The sequence below is a fragment of the Mustela nivalis genome (genome assembly GCF_964662115.1).
Source record: "Mustela nivalis genome assembly, chromosome: 10".
Lineage (NCBI taxonomy): Eukaryota > Metazoa > Chordata > Mammalia > Carnivora > Mustelidae > Mustela > Mustela nivalis.
This window is the reverse complement of record NC_139029.1, coordinates 59,521,373-59,544,123: the sequence shown is the minus strand read 5'-3', so window position 1 is coordinate 59,544,123 and position 22,751 is coordinate 59,521,373. Positions and strand designations below refer to the sequence as shown.

The following is a 22,751-nucleotide window of genomic DNA, read 5'->3' as shown; positions in this document are numbered from 1 at the left end:
AAAATTTATTTTTTTGAGGAGCTTTATAATCTATGGTGTTCATATTCATAATAATCTCAAGACACTAAACAAAAGAAATGAATATTCTGAATAATAGAATTTTAAATTTATGGTCCAAAGACGATTTTGGTGTTATGAATATCTTATTATATTTATATGTTAAAATTATCATCAATATATTATATATAAAAGAATATTGTAATTAATATTTGAATAATCAAAACATTAGTCTCAAAGTTAACCCTGGATATCAGAAAGTTCACAAAATATAGATTGTTAAGTAGGGGAGAGAGAGTTTGGTAAAAAACAGACAATTACTCTTCTTTCCTTTTAAGACAAAGAGAATTTGAATGAATGGCTGCAGGTTAATATTTTTCAAGGTGGTGCAGTCTGCTAATAGGCATCAAGCTCCTACTAGGCCAGAGGTAACTTTATTAACCAGAGTATGAATGTGAGCAATTATTGCCTCATAATAAGGGTCATCTCTAAAAGGACCTATTCCCTAGATACAGTTTCTCTGATTCTTAACTCTTTTTTTCCTTTGGTCACAAATCCAAATCTGAGAAAATTTAAGAATGTCATAAAATAGGAGCACCTGGGTGGCTCAGTGGGTTAAAGCCTCTGCTTTCAGCTCAGGTCATGATCCCAGGGTTCTGGGATCGAGCCCCATATCGTATCGGGCTCTCTGCTCAGCAGGGAGCCTGCTTCCTCCTCTCTCTCTGCCTGCCTCTCTGCCTGCTTGTGATCTCTGTCTGTCAAATAAATAAATACAATCTTAAAAAAAAAAAAAGAATGTCATAAAATAATTAACATCTCTTTGTACCCCAAAATGCAGAAATGATCCCACATTTATTTTATTTATAATTTCAAGAGGTATATGGCTCCACTAAGCCCTATTCATCGTCCTTAAATTGGTTTATAAAAACAAGAATCATACAATTTTAATTTACAACTAAGATTTTATGATGCTTCCAAAATCTCCAGACAAAGTCTGCTCTGGTAGATAATGGTTCTGATATCATCAATTACACATCTTGTTTATTTTTATATCTTCAAACCTTGAGCAACTCCTAAGCCTTAGACACTGCATAAAATTCCTTTGAGATGTGATTAATGTGCAGTGATTCTGAAAGAATATAAATTAGTCTGAATGCTATTCATATCAACTGTTACCGTAATTCCAACTTTAAGATATCATTCTTAAATATTAATATTCATGCAGATAAATACAATGTGGATAAGGAAGCTGTCCATAACTGTCCTATATAATTTTAAATGTTTAATTAAAATAGCATATAATTATGTCATGATATAATTTCTCTGACCTTTAAATCAATACTTTAAGGTCTGTCAGAATAATTCATAATTTATATAGTACTGAGTATTGCAGCTTCTACATGGGTCTGTATTTCCCCATTTACTTTCACAGCAAGACATTTCAAATTGGCAAAATTTAAAAATATTTTTCAAGAAGACAACACACTAATGAATGAAAGACCCAGTGCTATTCGTACCATGACTATATGTCTCAGTATTGCCTTTGAAAGTCTCGATTTGTGCCTGTTGACCAGATATAATTATTAATAATGGTGTCTCCCAGTCTTAAAACATGTCCCAATTTGAGTGGTTTTATGATTATATAAGTTATGTGCTATCCTTAATTTCTTTCATCCACAAGCCAATGTAACATGAATGAATTCTCAGATTAGACTTAGACAAATCAGAGATCTTATCCCAGTGTCAAACTTTACTAATAATTTCAAGGATACAAATAATCAAGAGACTTAAATAAGGCAGAGAGAGATTTGGAACATCAAGGGTGACTTTGCAGGTTGGTTCTCTCTTCCCTTGAAAAACAAGCACGTGTGGTTTAGCAAAGTAGATGAAATTGTTAGTGAGGTTTATAGGTTTACCAAACAGTGAGAGGCAAGTGTTTACATTATGAAATATTTCTGTTTTTTATTTCAGAGTGGTATAGTTTATATGACATTCTCTGGAGAGTGTAACCTCATATATTCTTGGTTTATTTAATATAAACAGTGCTTTAGCCAGGTGCCATCCTGCTAAAGGCAGTCAATAGATAAGGTCTCTTTCTCCTAGAAATTATCATTTGTCCATTTTATTCTGGAGTTTCTGTTGACATGGGGATTAGATTAGATTGCCTGCCTTCTTCCTTTCCTGTAGGCAACCACTTTATAAACAATGAATGGATCACTGTCCAGATGCTTTACCTCTTTCCTTTCACCCTTACAACAGGTTTTGAAATTTGGAGTACGTTATTATACTTATTTTTTACTACATTTCAGGTTATTACTACATTTTATTTTTATCAGCTCTGGGCATTCAAAATCCAACAATAAATAAGGCATATAAAACCCTACCCTCACAGAGTTAGTATGTAAAGTGGCAAGGATGATATTACAAGTTTCAGTGGAACATCTCTAAGATTATGAAGATAAAAGCCCTATCTGTAACTTGTGGGTAAGGATAGGTATTTATTTCATTGTTTCATTTATATTGTCAAATAAATCAATCAAATTATACATGGCAGCTTAATTGCTGAGAGCTTTGGTTGTTAATATTATCCAAAATTTCTGTCTTATTAATTATTAGCTAATATAAATAGCTGCTTTATCTTTAACTAAAGTTAAACCTATTATCCCTTCCAGTTTTTATTTTATAATGCCTAATCAATTTTTTTCTTTATGTAAAAGATATTTTGCTTTAGGTCAGATATTTTAGAGATACATGATACTTCATGAATGCCTATTCTATCTTATATTTTAAGAGGTTTTTTCAGTGTTAGAAATTAAACATGTAAATTTCTTGATTGATACAGAAAGGATATGGAATACTGGATAGACACTGTGATTCTAAAGCTGTGTATTATGTTAGCACTTCTTAACTCTTTGTAGGAATTACAAGCCTGGAAGATGGGCCAGTCCTCTACAGTTATTTCAGAACAGCATTTATATTTCAGATACAGTTATGAAGAAGTGCCAGCCGTTATATAAAAGATATTTCTGAGAACAAAAATGCTATTTCCTATTCAGAATGTAGGGTCAAAGGGTTAATTATTTGAGGGTCATTATATCAAAGTGCCTGTGATCAGATTTATACAATCTTTAGTTATTTTATCTCATTATGTACTTTGTCTTGCTCTAAATCCACTTATAAGTCTGAAATGAAGACTCTAAAGCAGATTTTATGGTTTCCATTGAAACACATTACATTTTCTGCCTCCAACATTTTTCTTTCAGATTCATCCAATTTATCATATCTTGCTGATTTCAATCCACTTGTGCTTTAGGCAGTTTTAACAGTGCTTTTTTTTCCCCCCTCCTAAATTGTTTGCTAGAATGACTGAATTTTAGTCCAGGATATAAAATAGTATCAACTAAATTACTTCAGATGAGCAATTAGAGCATACTCATGCATATAAAACTAGAAATCTTTCTTGCCAAATTTAAAATTAAAAGCAAACAAACAAAAATGTACTTTCATATCAGTATAATAGTTCAGATTTCTTTTATAATCTTTTTAATATCCTTACTACCAAGAACAGAGAAGGAGAATGTTAAATTCAATAAAAGAAAGTATAACTTGATGGAAAAAATAGTCTTTGGAGTCAGTTATATTTGGATTTATTTTCCAATTCTAAGCTACAATGCCATCTATTCCATATACTCCCCTGCATTGCCCAGCTTCACATATGGGAAGGTAGTAATTATGTGATCATTTCTATCCATTTCACTGTGAGCAAAAGTGAAACATCACTTCAGAGTGAAAACAAATAAGGGCTTCATTTTCTTGGAGTAGATCTTGGAGTCCATTTGTTCCATTAGCATACCTGCAAGTTTCTACCAACACACATTGGTTCTTTGATGAGAAATAGAAAAGTCTGTGCTAAGCTACTGAGGTTACAGGGTTTATATGTGATAGAAGTTAAGATTAATTATGGTGGTAAATACAGAAGTTGGTACCTTAACTGAAACTTTAAATATGGCCTCATTTTAGCTATCAGATGAGAAAACTGATGGCCATTTTCAATCCAAATGTCAGTCTAGTTTTTGTAACTGGAAAGCATTTCCTTGTGATAATTTGGAAGGCAAACAAGGTGTATAGCTAGCATACAGGAAGAAATTTTAAAAAAGAGTGTTAATTCTGTGTGCTGGTTGTACTGGAGTGTTTGGCAAGTTACCCTATAGAAAAGAAGAGCTCAGCAAGGTAGTTGGTTTTCCAGAAAAAATGAAAGAGAATGGAGAGTTCAGAAATTTAGATCCCTTCACCTTCATAAAAGTTGTCTACTTCTATAATCCCAAATAGTAAATCATGCAATTTAATAAGGCTTTGAGACAAAGGCCCAAACCCATTAGTTAAGAATGATAACTCAGGACAGAGTTTAGATTAGGTGTGTGGACTTTCCACCTATTATTCTAGATAGCCTCATAGTAACTTCCATTTAATTGCTAGAGCAAGAGAGATGGAAGAAAGCAAGGGGAAATTTAGAAAAAAAAAAAGTATATCTAAGCACTACATAGGACTTCAAAATAATTTTTTGAATGTGATTACATGGAACTGATAGTAGAAAAAGGTAAGATAACTCTGATAACTGAAGTTTTTATGGAAGGGTTTTACCAGAAGATCTAGGTCTGAAATACCTTAGGCCATGTAAGATTTAAATGTACACTTGAGTTCCCAGTCTTTAGTGAGTAGGAAGTGCTCTGAGAAAGCTTTGCTAGCCTCCAACATAGGTAATTCCCCCACTTGAGATATGGCCAAGGAAGAAAAGGAAAAAAGAAGAACCTGAAGAAGACTCACAACTCACAAAAAGCAGAATCTGGGACTAATCTAGTACTAATCCAGGAATCCATACATGAAACAGAGGAATTTCACATAGTTACTAGTGTGTGCCTCCCATTGTTTCCATTTGTAATTTGGTCTTTCCCTATTCCCATTTTTCATATTCAATTTGTGTATAGATGGGTGAAGCAGAATGTGATGACTTGTCTTTTTGACTCATTAGTCTTTAGATTAAAACCTTATCCAGAGTTGTTTAAGAGATCCTTGTACAAATTGAGAGATTCTGGACTTGATGGGGCTTTCCATTGTCTCCTTTCAGGAGTGTATTCTGTGTTTATGAAAAGGGGTCAAAGGATCTTTGGTCATCTGTGGCAAAATATTTCATTTGTGTCTCTGCATTTCCCAGTATCCATCGAAGTTTGACTGGGGCTGCATAATTTGGTTCTGGTCAACAGATTGTGATTTGAAGTAAGGGAGTCACTTTGGAACTAAGGTAGTTAGATACAAAATTCCCTCACTTTTCTGCTTCAGTCTTTGGAGGGCTTGTTTCAGATAGCTGGCTATATTATGGAGGAGGGATGCCCTATCCACTTTAGATTTATATGAGCAAGAAACCAACCTTTGTTATGTTAACCATTATATTAAAGTTTTGTCTGTTGTGACAGCTAGTGTTAATTATATTAACCGTAGTGATCACTTTTTCTTTAGTCAAAGGCATAATAAAAAGATATTCCATGAGTATATTATAAAAATTAAATGAAAATGTGCTACAAATGAGAAATGCATGTATAGCACTTGGCATAAGGCTCAGCACATGCATATACACAGTCATGGAGTAAAATGTCTAGCATGTAGTAACTGTTCAATAAGTGTTAGCTGCTATTACTTTTGTTGTTGTTGCTGTTAGATCTCATATACCCATAGGCCTGGAATTTATCTGTAAAATTTTGCTGTGCAGTTTTACTGAGGAATTTACAAAGAGAAGTGGTAATCATGAAGCTTCTAAGGGATTGCTAAGTACAAATTATGTCAAATAAATCTAATTTCCATTATTATTGATGTTAAAATAAATAATATCTATACAGTCTATCTTTATTTCAGAAATATTTTTGAATTTAAGAAATCCTTATAATTACTTTTAGATAAAATTTAGACATGGTACAGTCTTTTTTTCTCTAACACTTTACTTTGGAGTTAAGATTTTAATGGAAAATTTTGGGGGTGCTGAGGTGGTTCAGTCATTAAGCCTCTGTCTTCAGTTCAGATCATGATCCCAGGATCATGGGATTGAGCCCTGTATCAGGCTCCCTCCTCAGCGGGAAGCCTGCTTCTCCCTCTCCAATATCCCCTGCTTGTGTTCCCTCTCTCACTGTCTCTCTCTCTCTCTGTCAAATAAATAAAAATCTAAAAAAAAAAAAAAAAAAAAGATTTTAATGGGATATTTTGATATTACTCTCTTCATTTAAGCATTTTGAAGAAAGACCTAGGATCAAATAAAAACAGCATTTTTTTTAATATATTTCATGAGTCTGGGAGAGTTAGCTAAGAACAGTATTATAAATATTGAGACAGAAACAGTTCATTCTAAGCATTTTATAAGAATAAGAATTAGCTATGTAAGATGATGATGGTGTTAATTATCTTGATCTTGATAATCATTTTACAATGACTGTGTATATCAAATCATGTTGTACACTTTAAATATATACAATTATATCTGTCAATTACTCCTCAATAAATTAAAAACAACTCTATATAGGCACATGAATAAGAGATATTTCTAGGGGTGCCTGGCTAACTCAGTCATTTAAGCATCCCACTTTAGGCTTCAGCTCAGATTACGATCTCAGGGTTGTGAGATTGAGCCCTGCATCCTGCTCTGTGCTCAGCATGGAGTCTGCTTGAGATCCTCCTTCTCCTCCCTCTGCCCCTTGCCCCACTACTTGCACTCTTTTTCTGTCTCTGTCTCTGAAATTAATAAATGAATCTTGAAAAAAGAGAGATGTTTCTAATAAAAAAAAGTGTCAATCTATCACTTACAAAAAACTTACTTTAAACAGACTGAGGGATACATGAATTAAAGCAATTTCATGTGAAATAGACTTATTAGTCTTTCAGTTAACCTCAAATTTATTATAGCATAACAATGTATTTGGTACATTTTCAATGGCTGGTGGAATTGAGTTTTATGAATTATGACATCTACAATGAAATAAAAAAGTTTATTGTTTTACTCTAATGGCAGGCCTCTTAGTACTTGGTATTCATATTATGATTCACCCTTAAAAAAATCCTAACCAACTAAAAGCTCATTTAGGGAAGTATAATTTTGATGTTAAGGGGGGTTGTAATCAAGCAGGGGAAGACTCTTCCTTAATATAACAACTTTTAAAATACACTGTCTTTATGCTGCTGCTATTATATCAGACACTAGATTGGCAGTAAACCCAAGAGGTTTGCGAAGTTTAAATTCTTTTCATAATAATAATAGCATTACTTGCATTTTATACTTTTATTCTCTTGTAGGTATAAAGTGGAATTTTCCAGGGGCTATATATTTTGTGGTAGTGGGATCACTGATTTTTACATGTAATGAATTTATCATTTTATTCTTAAAGGAATAAATATTTTAAAAATTCTCAGTTTTAGCTTATAATATTGTAAAAATCAAGAGGTAAAATTTACCTCTCCCTCCAAAAAGCTCTTTGAGGTTCTCAACAATTTTTAAAGGAATAAATGGATTCTAGGAGCAAGATCTTGATCTGGGTGCTCTGACTACAGAATCTAAACATCCTGATTTCATGGGGTTTACATTCCAAAGCCAGGAGTAGGCAACAAACAAATGAATAAACAAAATTGTTTTATTTTATTGTATTTTTAAGATTTTATTCATTTAATTGGGATAATGAGAGCACAAGAACAGGGGGAAGGACCAGAGGAAGAGGAAAAAGCAGACTCAGCACTGAGCATGGACCTGGATGTAGAGCTTGATCCCATGACCCTGAGATCATGTCCTGAGCCAAAAATTGAGTCCAGCTAAATGACTAAGCCACACAACTACCCCAACAAAATAATTATAAATGGTGGTAAGTAGTATGAATAAAACAGAAAAATGGAAGGGTGATACAAGTACTTTAGGTAACACAGCCTTCTTTATATAAGGGAGTCTGCTTTAGATAGATAAGTTTACTTTTTTTTTTTTAGAAGATCTTATTTATTTGAGAGAGAGAGAGAGAGCACAAGTAGGGGAGGTGCAGAAGGAGAGGTAGACTCCCCACTGAGCAGTGAGCCTGACTTGGAGCTGATCCCACGAACCTGAGATCATGACCTGAGCCAAAGCAGACACTTAACTGACTGAACCACCCAAGCACCCCACAATGTCACTTCTGAAGAGAGATTATTTTATGATGAAAAGGAGTGATCCATGTGAAGATTGTGAGAAGGAGTATGCCAAAGCAAAGCTATAAATTGGAAATATCCTCACATGTTTGGGAATCAAAACGGAGACCTATGAACCTGGTGTGCAGTGAGTGAAGCACAGTAAGGTTGGATAAACAGAGCCTTGTAAGCCAAAGTAACCCCAGTATCAGAACTCAGGCCTACCCTGTGGCATTCTTCAGTGAAGATTTTAGTGGTGCTGATGGTTCCATGATATTAGTAGCAACAAGTGAAATGACAGAATTACCAGAAGAAGTTTAACAGAGATGCAAGGGGAAGTGACAGCAAAGAATCCTCCTGGAATCACAGTCAACCTTGAGGATCAGAAAGTCTATGCATATGTGTTAGGTTTTATCCACTCAGGAGTAATCAAACAGGATATGGGGCAGATTTAAAAGCATTTGTTATTCACACAAAGATCTATTGACTTTGGGCAGAAATGTCACTGGCACAAGGCGCAAAACCTCTGACCAAACACTGGCTGAACAGCAAGCTGTTTGACTCAGGATCAACTTCTAAGAAGCCAGGTTTAGGAATACATTCACACAAATCTTTAGTAATCTAGAAGACTGCATGCCCAAGGCAAAAACGATTGGATAGGTGGTGCCTGGGTGGTTCAGTCAGTTGAGTGCCCAACTCTAGATTTTGCTCAGGTCATGATCTCAGGGTTGTGAGACTGAGCCTGGCATCAGGCTTTGTGGCACAATGTGGAATCTGCTTGAGGTTCTCTCTCTCCTCCTCCTTCTGCACACCCCCTAAATAAATGAATAAACAAATAAATAAATAAATAAAATCTTTAAAAAGTGTATTGGACAGGCTTCTTCCAAGCTACTAGTCCCTGACTTAACATGGGGCAAAAATATTAAATTTCTGAACTGTGATGGCAGCCTCTAAAGACATACACCCAACAGTAAAAGGTAAAAATCCTAACTGGTTAAGAGGAGTAAAACATAGTCTTTGTCAAATAAATGGTCTATGCTGAACAAGGGGCTGAACTTGAGTAGGTAGTCAAACTAAAAGACTTTTTTAAAAAAAGGTGGAGGGAGGATCTGAGCAGGGACATCATGTCGCTTTACAATGACAAGAAAAGAGACTTCAAGTAGTTACTCCAGTCACTAAATAAATTAGCAGGTAACTAAGCAAACAAAATTAGCCCCTGGTAGAAATAGGAGGGAATCAATATCCCTAGTTACTACCATGTATTATGTAAAATGTCCAAGTTTAACAGAAAATTATGTGACAAGCAAATAATAGGAAACTGTGACTCCTACACAAAGGAGAAAAACAGGGAAAAGAAGTTACCTTGGAGAGGGCCTGTTTTTTTTTTCATTTATTTTCATTTACTGGTGTAACAGGTCACAAAACTTAGTAGCTTAAAACAACAAAAATATATTCTGTCATAGTTCTAAAAGTCAGAAGCCCAAAATAGAACTTAAAGGCTAAAACCAAGTTGTTGGCAGGGTTAGTTCCTTTTAGAAGCTCTAGAAGAGAATTCATTGCTTGTGACCGACAACATTTCTGGGCCAGTGGCTATATAACTCCAATCTCTTCCCTATGTCATTACATTTCCTTCTTCCCTGATGCAGACTCATCCTACATCCCTTTTAACAGGCCCTCTTGAATAATCCAAGTTAATTAGCTCATCATAAAATTTTTAACTTACATCGGCAAAGTACTATCTTTACATATATAAGGTAACTTATATGTAATGCCCAGTTTCTGGACATTAGAATGCAGACATATCTGGGGGCCATTACAGAAAGTATCAAAGAGGAGATAGATATTATAAAATAAAAACAAATGGAAGTTTTTACTTCAAAACTGAAATATTTAAAATAAAAAATTCACTAGACATATCAATAGTAGATTGGAGCTGGCAGAAGAATGAGTCATTAAACCTGATGATGAATCTGTAGAGATTATTCAATCTAAAACTAAAAGTTAATAAAAATGAAGAAGGCAGTCATTCTGACATGCAAGAAGATTAGAAGTTACTACTACATCCTAACAACCAGTAAAAAGCTGAAAAAAAAATTAAATATCAACAACTCTTTTTTAAAATTTTTTATTTTTTATAAACATATATTTTTATCCCCAGGGGTACAGGTCCGTGAATCGCCAGGTCCACACACCCCACAGCACTCACCAAAGCACACCCCCCACAATGTCCATAACCCCACCCCCCTTCTCCCAAGCCCCCTCCCCCCAACAACCCTCAGTTTGTTTTGTGAGATTAAGAGCATAAATATCAACAACTCCTTTTATATCCATTGGAGAATTGAGGTCATAGGATAAATTGCTGGCCCCCAAATTGAAGAGCCCAGCAAGCAAATATTAAGAATGACAACTTATCAGAGGAGAAAACCATGAGCAGTAACCTCCACAGGAACCAATGCCAGTAGAATAACCTGAATATTAATGACAAATTACTAGAGGCTCAGTGTGGGCAAATCTGAGAGAGAAAAACTACAAGGGAACATGGTCATAAGGAAATGGGTGGGTACACTTTTGAGTTTTACCTTCTAGAGCTTTACAAGTTTCTCAGAGGGAGTATTAGAGAAATACAGTATCATGTATTAAATATCATAGAGAATTCTATTCATTTTCACAAGGTCTGCATTCAGGGGAAGCTATATAACCAGAGTCTAAACTACTGAGCTTCCACCACAGACTAAATGACTTGAGAGAAGAAGAGTACCTAATTAACGGCAGTTTTAGCTTTCCACATAGAAGAAGGGAAATACCATGTTCCATCTAGCATTCCCATTCCACCTAAGGTGGGAGATAACTAAAAGCATGTGTGAAGTTCACAGTCCAGAGGCTCAGGCTCACTAAAAGACTGAGACCTACTCATAGGGCCATAGAATGCTTCCCATTCCCCCAACCTTACCACCACGTTTTTGAAGGCCTATTTATAGCAATGTGGTTTTACCCCCTACATCATGACACTATCAAGAAAAAATTGTAAGACATACTAAAAGGCAAAAAACAACAACAACAAAAAATCAAACAAACAAACAAAAAAACAACCCACAAAAAAACAAAAACCACACACACACACACACACACACACACACACACATGAAGAGACAGGGCAGACTTCAGACCCTGACTCAGATATGACATTTGTGTTGCAATGATTAGTCCAGGAATTTACAACAATTATGATTTCTATCCTAAGGTCTCTAAAGAGAAAAGTAGACAGCATGAATGGCCACTATTAGAAACATGGAAATTCCAGAAAGAGACAAAAACAAATATTAGAAATAAAAAATACTATAACAGATATGAAGAATGCCTTTCATGGGCTTATTAGAAAACAGCAGAGGGGTGCATGAATGGATCAGTTGTTAAACATCTACCTTCAGCTCAGGTCATGATCCCAGGGTCCTGGGATGGAGCCCCACATTGGGCTTCCTGCTCAGGGCAGGGAGGGTGCTGCTTCTCCCTCTTCTGCTCCCCTTGCTTTGTTTCCCCTCTTGCTACATTTCTGTAAAATAAATATATAAAATCTTAAAAAAAAAGAGCAGATTTCAGACCACAGAAAATTTATGAGCATAAAGAGGGGCATTACATAATGACAAAGGGTCACTTCTCAAAGAGCACATGACAGCCCTTAATATTTATATGCCTAACAACAGGGCATCAAAAATATGAGGCATTTGTATGTCTTCATTGGAGAAGTGTCTGTCCATATCTTCTGCCCATTTTTTGGTATGATTGTCTGTTTTGTGTGTGTTGAGTTTGAGGAGTTCTTTATAGATCCTGGATATCACCCTTTTGTCTGTACTGTCATTTGCAAATATCTTCTCCCATTCCGTGATTTGCCTCTTTTTTTTTTTTTTTTTTGACTGTTTCCATTGGCTATCAGACACATGAAAAAAATGTTCATCATCACTAGCCCTCAGGGAGATTCAAATTAAAACCACATTGAGATATCACCTTACACCAGTTAGAATGGCCAAAATTAGCAAGACAGGAAACAACATGTGTTGGTGGGGATGTGGAGAAAGGGGAACCCTCTTACACTGTTGGTGGGAATGCAAGTTGGTGCAGCCTCTTTGGAGAACAGTGTGGAGATTCCTCAAGAAATTAAAAACAGAACTTCCCTATGACCCTGCAATTGAACTCCTGGGTATTTACCCCAAAGATACAGATGTCGCGAAAAGAAGGGCCATCTGTACCCCAATGTTTATAGCAGCAATGGCCACGGTCGCCAAACTATGGAGAGAACCAAGATGCCCTTCAACAGACGAATGGATAAGGATTATGTGGTCCATATACACTATGGAGTATTATGCCTCCATCAGAAAGGATGAATACCCAACTTTTGTAGCAACATGGACGGGACTGGAAGAGATTATGCTGAGTGAAATAAGTCAAGTAGAGAGAGTCAATTATCATATGGTTTCACTTATTTGTGGAGCATAACAAATAGCATGGAGGACATGGGGAGTTAGAGAGGAGAAGGGAATTGGGGGAAATTGGAAGGGGAGGTGAATCATGAGAGACTATGGACTTTTAAAAACAATCTGAGGGTTTTTTTTTTTTTTTAATCTGAGGGGTTTGAAGTGGGGGGCGTGGGAGGTTAGGGTACCAGGTGGTGAGTATTATAGAGGGCACGGATTGCATGGAGCACTGGGTATGGTGAAAAAAATAATAAATACCGTTATGCTGAAAATAAATTAAAATAAATAAATATGAGGCAAAAACTGATAGAACAGCAAGGAGAAATAGATTAATTTACTATAATATTTGTTGATTTCAACACTTCATCTTCAGAAAAAAACAGATCCAACAGGCAGAAAATTTGTAAGGACACAATTGAATGGAAAACACCATTAATCAATGGGGTATAATGGACATCTATAGATTACTTTATGTAACAACAGCAGAATGCACATTCTTCTTAAGCTCACATGGGACATTCACAAAGATAATCCACATTATGGGTCATTAAATACACTGTAATAAATTTGAAAGGCTAACAATCATACAGTATCTGCTTTAGACCACGAAGTAAAACTAAATGCCAATAAAAGAAAGAAATCTGGAAAATCACAAAGCACTTAGAAATTAAAAAAGACACATCTAAGTAACATATGAGCCAGTGAAGAAATATCAAGATAAATTTTCAAATATTTAAATGAAAATGAAAATGCAGCTTGTAAAAATTATTGAATTCAGCAAAAGCAGTGCTTAGGGGGAAATTTATAGCACTGAATGCATATTTTTTTTTTAAAGATTTTATTTATTTATTTGACAGAGAGAGATCACAGTAGACAGAGACGCAGGCAGAGAGGCAGGCAGAGAGAGAGAGAGGGAAGTAGGTTCCCTGCTGAGCAGAGAGCCCGATGCGGGACTTGATCCCAGGACCCTGAGATCATGACCTGAGCTGAAGGCAGCGGCTTAACCCACTGAGCCACCCAGGTGCCCCAGCACTGAATGCATATTTTAGAAAAAGATCTGAAAGTATAGGTTTCCACCTTAATAAATAGGAAAATAAAACAAATTACATCCAAACTAAGTGGAACAACAGGGCAAAAATCAATGAAATTGAAAACAGGAAATAAAGAAAGTCAGCAGAACTTTGGAAATATATATGAGAGTGATAAACCTCAAGGAAGTCTAAGAAAAAGAGGGAGGACACAGTTTACTAAGATCAGAAATTAAAGAGGAAGGTATTACTTCAGTTGCCATGAACATTAGAAGGATAAATGAATAATTTGAACACCTCTATGACCCCAAATTGACAACCAATATGAAACCAGTTCCTGAAAGACACAATCTGCCAAAATTCACAGAGGAGGTAGACAATCTAATAGGCTTATATCTAAAGAAGTTGAATCAATAGTTAAGAAACTTCTAAATTAGAAAGCAACCAAACCAATACTGGTCAATGGCATGAAAGATTTAATGAGGAAATCATACCAATTCTCTACAATATCTTCCAGAAGATAGAAGCAAAGGGAATACTTCTGAACTCTTTCTATGATGACAAAATTAATAAGAAAAGCAGAAAAAAGACATTAAAAGGACAGAAAACTACAGACCAGTATGTCTCATGAACATAGATGTGAAAATTCCCAACAAAATATTATCATTATGATCTAAAGCTGTATCAAAATAAATATAACCATGGCCATGTGGGATTTTGCCAGGTATCCAAACCTGGTTCAATATTCAAAAATCAACTAGCATAATCCATTACTTCAACAGGCTAAGAAAGAAAAATCACATGATTATATCAATAGATGCAAAAAAAGCATCTGACAAATTCAGCACATATTCAGGATAAAAACTGTAGTACTAGAGGGGAACTTTCTCAACTTGGGAGAATACAAAAGGAGCTAACTTCATACTTAATAGTGAGAATTTAGAAGTCTTCCTACAAATATCAGAAGTAAGCCAAGGAAGGCCCACTTACCACTGCTTTTCAACATTATACTGGAAGTCCTAGCTGATGCAATGATGTAAGAAAAGGAAGAAAAGGCATATATAGATTTGAAAAGAAGAAATAAAACTTGGAAAATAACATAATCAAATGTGAGAGAAAAAACAAACAAACAAACAAACAAACAAACCATGCTGTGAGTCCTAGTTAATATAATAAAAAAGTCAAAGAAGAGTGAAATAAATGGAGAGAAATACCATGTTTGTTGAGAGGAAGACACAATATTACCAAGATCTCAGACTTATCTATAGATTCAATACAACCCAGTCATGATCTCGGGAAGCTACTTTGTGCATAGTGACAAACTGTCTAAGTTATGGAGTGGCAAAAGACCCAGAATCGCCAACCAAATATTGGGGAAGTACAGAGTTGGAGGACTGTGAGTGACAATGTTAAAAGAATGAATATAAGCCACAGGCTGGGAGAAAATATTTGCAAAGACAGATATGATGAAGGGCTATTATCCAAAATATTAAAAACAAACCCTTAAACTCAATAATAAAAGAAAAAACAACCTGTTTAAAAAACGGGCAAAGATAAAACCCTCACCAAAGAAGACATGCAGATGGTAAATAGCTTATGAAAATATGCCACATCATATGCCACCATAGAAATGCAAATTAAAATGACATACTTTCACATACATATTAGAATGACCAAAATCTGCAACACATATAACATCAAGTGCTGACGAGTATGTGAAGCAACAGGAGCTCTCATTCACTGTTGGCATGAATGCAAAATGAAACAGCCAACTTAGAAAACAGTTTGACGATTTCTTACAGAATGAACATAGTCTTACCATATGATCCCATTAACCATACTCTGGTATTTACTCAAAGAAATTGAAAAGTTATGTTTACACAAAAACCTGCAGATGGATGCTTATAGCAGCTTTATTCATAATTGCCAAAACTTGGAAATACATACATCTAAACAATGGAATATTATCCAGCACTAAAGTTAATATGCTATCAAGCCATGAAAAGACATGGAGGAAACTTAAATACATATTAAGTGTAAAAAGTCAATCTTACATACTATATAATTCTAACTATATACATTCTAGAAAAGGCAAAACTATGGGGACAATAAAAAAAAAAACTGGTTGGCGAGAGTTAAAGAGCAAAGAGAGATGAATAAGTGAAGCACAGATTTTTGGGAGTTGTGAAACTATTTTGTATGATACTCTAATGACTGATATGTTTCATTATATATTTGTCCATACCCAAATATGTGTAACACCAAGGGTGAACCCAAATGTATAGTATGGACTTCAAGTATAATGTTCATTGATTGTGACAAATTTACCTTTCTGGTGGGAGATGTCAAAGTGGGAGCGGGGGTACATATGTTGGGACAGGGAATATATGGGAATTCTGTAACTTTCTATTCAATTTTCCTGTGAAACTAAAATTGCTCTAAAAATGAGATTATTAATTAAAAAAGACACACCAAAAATTTAAAATTGACTGCTTCTAGTCACTATTAATCACAGGACAATGCAATCATCATGACTACCTAAACAGGATAATTTTCATCACCTCTAAAAGAAAACTGGTACCCACCACCAGTAACTTACCTTTTCTTCCTCTTCTTAGCTCTTGGTAATGCAAATCTACCTTATGTCTCTATGGATTGCCTATTCTGGACATTCATATAAATGTAATAATAAAATATGAGGTCTTTTGTGTCTGGCTTTCATTACCATAAAGTTAACAAAGATCATGTATATTGCACATATTTCAGTGTTTCATTTTTCTTTATGGATGAATAACATTTATTATATGCACTTAACACATTTTATTTATCAGTTGATGGACTTCTTTTTCATTTGGGGGGCAATTATAAATAGTACTTTTTTCATATACAAGTTACTATGTGGACATATGCTTTTAATTCTCTTGGATATATAACTAGGAGAGAAATTGATGGATACATGGTAACTCTATGTTTAATACTTTGATAACCTACCAAATTGTTTTTAAAAGTGGACATACCATTTTATAGCCAGCAATGTATGGAAATCAGCAGTGTATGAGAGTTCTGATTTCTCCTAATTCTACCAACACTTGGTAGTATCTGTCTTCTTTATTGTAGCCATATAAGTTGGTGTGAAATGGAATCTCACTAGTTTCTATTTGCATTCCCTTGGTGATCCTTTAGACAAGCATCTTTTTTATGCACTTATTAGCTATTTACATATTTTCTTTTGATTAATTTATATTCAAATACGCTACCATTTTATTACTGATACATTTTTCTTTTTTATTATTGACTTGTAAGAGGTTTATGTATTCTGGATACAAGCCTCTTGGCAAATATGTGATTTGCATATATTTTCTCTCATTCTGTGAGTTGTCTTTTCACTTTCTTGATGGTATCATTTGAAGCACATTTTTGTTTGTTTTTAATTTTGATGTAATCCAATCCTTCTCTCTCCCTCTCTTCTCTCTCTCTCCCTTCCTCATTCCTCTCTTTGCTTCCCTTCTCACCTACCTTTAGTATTATTTGCTTGTACCTTTGATATCCTATCAAAGAAATCATTGCCTAAGGCAAAGTTAGGAAGAATTACACCTACATTTTCTTCTAAGAGATACATAGTTTTAATTCAGACTTTTAGGTTTATGACCCAGTTGAGTCTGTTTTTGCATTTGGTGTGATGGGGCAAGGAGTTCAATAGCATTCTTTTGAATGAGATATTTAGTTGGCCCACCACCATTTGTTGAAAAGACTATTTATTACTCATTACATTTTTGGGGAATTCTCGTCAAAAAATCTGTTGAACAGAAATGGGTTTATTTCTGGACTTTCAATTCTATTACACTGATGCAAATGTCTGTCTTTATGCAAGTACACTCTGTCTTAATTACTATGGTCCTGTAGAAAGTTTTCAAATGCGGAAATGCAAGTCTTCCAACTTTTCCTTTTTCAAGATTGTTTTGGCTATTTGGAGTCTCTTGAAATTGCATATGGATTTTAAGATCAGCTTTTCCATTTGTCAAAAAAGGTCATTAGGATTTTAACAGGGATTGTTTGAATCTATAGGTTTCTGTGGGTAGCTTTTACCATTCTAAACCTTTTAAGTCTTACTTTCCAAGAACAGTGTTTTTCTATTTATTTAGATATTTATTTTAACAGTATTTTTTGATATTTTTATTTTTAACTTCAGTATACAAGTCTTGTATTTCTTTTACTAAACTTATTCCTAAACATTTTATTATGTTTGATGTTATTATAAATAGAATTGTTTTCTTAGATTCTTTTGAATTTTTCATTGCTAATGTGTAGAAATACAGTTGATTTTTAAATTGATAGTTATCAGGTGTCCTACAATTCTTACTGAACTTATTAATTCTAATAGTTTTTATTATATTACTTAGATTTTCTGCAGGGAACATCAACTCATCTACAAATAGACAAATTTTACTTCTTCCTTAGTAATATAATGCTTTTTATTTTTCTTATTGAAGTACAAGAACTTCTTGGCTAGAACTGCCAGCACAATTTTGAAGAAAAGTGGCAAGAATAGACATCTTTGCCTTGTCCTAATCTTAGGAAGAAAGCATTCACTATTAAGTAGCATGTTAGGTATGGGATTTTTGTAGATGCAGTTTTTTTCTATTCTGAATTTGTTGAATCATAGCAGGGTTTTGGAATTTATCAACTAATCTTTTTCCTTAAGTTGAGATGATCAAGTAGTTTTTGTTCTTTATTCTATTGATTTGGTATACTATATTAATTTTTGGATATTAACCATGTTTTCCTGAGATAAGTTCAACTTGGTAATGATGCATAATACTTTATTATATGGCTAGAATCAGGTCACTAGTATTTTGTTAAGCAGTTTTATATTTATATTCATAAGGGATGTTGGTGTGTAGATTTATTTTCTCATCTTTGGCTTTTGTATCAGGATAATACCAGCCTCATAGAATGAGTTGAAGTGCTTCCTCAAAAAAAAAAAAGGGGGGTGGGGGTGGGGGTAGGGGTAGTAGTGGTGGAAGAGTTTGTGAAGAATTGGTATGAATTCCTTAAGGTTTGCTATAATTCATCAGTGGAGCCATCTGTAGGTGCTTGAATGATGTTCCCAAATATATCAGGATCTAATTACTGAAATCTATAAATGTTACCTTATTTGGAAAAAGGGTCTTTTCAGATATAATTAAGAATTTTGAGATGAGATAATCCTGGATTATTTGTAAGGTCTCTAAATGCCATCATAAGGCATCAGGAATGCATGGATGGCATCATATGCGATCCTTACAAAAAAGAGATAGAGGGAGATGCTACATATACACACATACAAGAGAGAAAGGTAATGAAGATGGAGGCAGAAATAATGTGGGCCTCAACCAGATGATTGCTGACAGCCATTGGAAGCTGAAAGACACATGAACAGATTCTCTGTCAGAGCTTCTAAAGGGAGTGCAGTCCTGCTGACATCTTAATTTCACATCAGTGAAAGTATTGTTGAATTAAGGGACTCCAGAACTGTGATAGAATATTCTTTTATCATCTGAAGTTATCAAGTTTGTGATAAGTTTTATAACAGTACTGGAAACTAATACACCATTTGGACTTAGAGTTTTATCTGTTGAAAAATTTTTAAGTTATTAATTCAATGTATTTATTTGTTATATAGGATTATTCAGATTTTCTATTTCTTCTTGGTTCAGTAGGGCAGTTTCTGTCTTTCTAGGAATTTGTTCCTCTAAATTAATTTGTTGGCATATTGTTTATTGTATTCCTTATAGTCCTTTTTATTTCTATAAATTTTGTAGTCATACCTCCTCTTTCATTTCTGATTTTGGTAATTCAGGTCTTCTCTCCTTTTTTGGGGAAGTTTATCTAAAGATTTCTAAATTTTGTTTATTTGTTAAAAAATCTGATTTTGCTTATTTTCTCTATTTTTCTCTTTTCACTTTCATTGATTTCTGCATTCTGATTTCGAAATGAAATGGATAGCCAAGCTACTAAAATCTAGATAAAAACAAAAAACAAAAAACAAAAAACGTAGTGTGTGTCACTCACTTTCACTTAATTCTCACAGCTAATCAATAAGGTAGGCATTTTCACCCTTTTAGTTCATAGATAAAGAAACTGCAGCATTGTGGAATTAAATAACTTGCTTAAAGTTACTTTCTGAAAAGCTAAAATATGACATTTCAGAAATCCAGTTGATTTTGCTCATTTTTTTTTTTTTTTTTGCTCATGGTTTTATACTTCTAACCATTATTCAACATAATGATAGAAGTAAAGCATTGTTTCAATAGGTATTGAACTAGTATATTCTTTGTAGCCAGGTGGTCTAAGTTGAATGGATTTAACCCTAAGATATCAGGTTGAGAAGTTTAGATCTTCAAATTAAGATCTTGGTGTTTGGCTGCCTGGGTGGCTCAGTGGATTAAGCCTCTGCTTTTGGCTCAGGTCATGATCTCAGGGTCCTGGGATCAAGCCCCGCATCTGGATCTCTGCTCAGCAGGGAGCCTGCTTCCTCCCCTCTCTCTGCCTGCCTCTCTGCCTACTTGTGATCTCTGTCTGTCAAGTAAATAAATAAAATCTTAAAAAAAAAAAATCTTGGTGTTAGAGGAGAAAAAGACTGAGACACCATGTTCCTTGGAAGAGTACAGAAATGGCAAACCTTGATAAAGTAAAATTATATATCATCAAAAGACCAAATCATAATTATTCAGGAGCCTGTGGTAAGTTTGACCCTAATACTGAGACACATTTGCTCAGCCATAAGTTAATTTGTTTTTCTGGGTTTATGACCAGGCATGGAATTGGTTTGAATATATTGTTCTATCTAAAATTAACCAGACATGTAGAATTCATGGTGGAATAGGTGAAGATGGAGGTGGAGGAGAATAAATCAAAACCACAATGAGATACCACCAGTCAGAATGGCTAAAATTAACAAAACAGGAAATAGCAGATGTTTTCAAAGATGCAAAGAGAAGGGAACCCTCTTACATTTTTGGTGGGAAAGCAAATTGAAGCAGCACTTGGGAAAATAGTATGGAGGTCCCTCAAAAAGTTAGAGGGGCGCCTGGGTGGCTTAGTGGGTTAAAGCCTCTGCCTTTGGCTCAGGTCATGATCCTAGGGTCCTGGGATGGAGCCCCCCATCGGGCTCTCTCTGCTCAGCAGGGAGCCTGCTTCCCCCCACCCCTCTGCCTACCTCTCTGCCTACTTGTGATCTCTGTCAAATAAATAAATAAAATCTTTAAAAAAGAAAGTTAGAAATAGAACTACCCTACAACCCAGCATTTTCCCTACTAGGTATTTGTCCAAAGGATACAAAAATACTGATTCAAAGGGGCACATGCACCCCAATGTTTATAGCAACAATGTCCACAATAGCCAAAACATGGAAGGAGCGCAGAAATTCATTGATGAATGGATGAAGAAGAAGTGATGTGTGTAGGTGATATTATATATATATATATATATAGATAGATAGATAGATAGATAGTGTGTGTGTGTAGGTATATATATGTGTGTGTGTGTATATATATGTAGGTGTATATATACCTATATACACCTACATATATATACACACACACACATATATATACCTACACACACCTATATATACCTATACACACACATATATATATATATATATATATATATATATATATATCTGAATATATAATGGAATATCACTCAGACATCAGAAAGAATGAAGTCTTGCCATTTACAATGATGTAGTTAGAACAAAAATGTATTATGCTAAGTGAAATAAGTCAGTCAGAGGAAGATAAATACCATTTGATTTCACTCATATGTGGAAACAAAACTGATGAATATAGGGAAAGAGAAGGAAAAATAAAACGAGGAAAATAGAGAGGGAAGCAAAGCATGAGACTCTTATCTCTAGGAAGCAAACTAAGGGTTTCTGGAGGGAACAAACAGGGTTTCTGGAGGGGGTCTGGTGGGAGGGAAATGGGCTAAATGGGTGATAGGCATTAAGGAAGGCACTTGATGTAATGAGCACTGGGTGTTATATCCAAATGATGAAACACTAAATTCTACCCTGAAATTAATAATGCACTATGTGTTATATGTTAATTAACTTGAATTTAAATAAACCAAAAAAAGTGCAGCCAAAAAGAGAAGAAATCATAAAGCTGCATTTGGCTTCCTTAGAATAATGGATCTGATTATAAAAGACCACATATTGTATATCTCTATTTACAATAAATGTTCAGAATACATAAATCTGTAGAAGTGGAAGGCAGATTATCAGTTGTATAGGATTAGGGAGGTAGTGGTGGTTGGAGAATGGAGAGTAACTCTAATGGTTATAGCATTTCTTCTTGGTGGGATGAAAAATTTGTAAACCTAGGTTGTGATGATGGTTGCACAACTCTGAATATTTTAGAATGACTGAATTGTGCATTTTAACGGTTCAATTGTTTTATGATATGTTAAATATGTCTCAATAAAGATCTTGAAAAAGATCTCATGTAAACAGTTTTAAAGCATGCTGGATGTCAACAATGAGGATGTTCATCTGAGATGTTGTTGCTACAACAGGAGACATTTCATTGCAGTTGAAACAACTATTTGTAAACAACCTTACTAGCTGATGATCAAGTGACAATGTTTCAAGTATTTTGCTTGTTACTATGAAAGGTACTTATAGACATCAGTTTCATTGCTTTTGTGTTTTTTTAAAAATTTTTGGAAATTATATGATTTTGTGGTTAACATGTGATGCATTACAGTTTTTCCCACGTGACTATAGAGAAATAGATTCCTAGATAACATTTTCACAAAAATGTCTAATTAATGGTATTAAGTGGGGAAATAATTTCTCTGCTTCTCTATAACTTTCTCTCCTATTGGAATCAATCCCCAATATAGTTTTGTTACATATGAATGTGTGATTTTTTAAAAAGATTTATTTATTTATTTTGAGAGAGGGAGAGTGTGCACAAATGATCAGGGGAAAGGACAGAAGGAGAGAGAATCCTAAGCCGACTCTGTGCTAAGCGCAACATGGGACTAGATCATATGACCCTGAAATCACCACCTGAGTGGAAACCAA

The 22,751-nt window shown here is 34.6% G+C and overlaps 1 protein-coding gene across 6 annotated transcripts in view; it reads left to right on the top strand.

Moving 5' to 3' along the window:
* Positions 1-22,751, top strand: part of LRRIQ3 (leucine rich repeats and IQ motif containing 3) — a 218,557-nt gene that overhangs the window by 153,355 nt on the left and 42,451 nt on the right. The gene's annotated exons all lie outside the window — the stretch shown is intronic.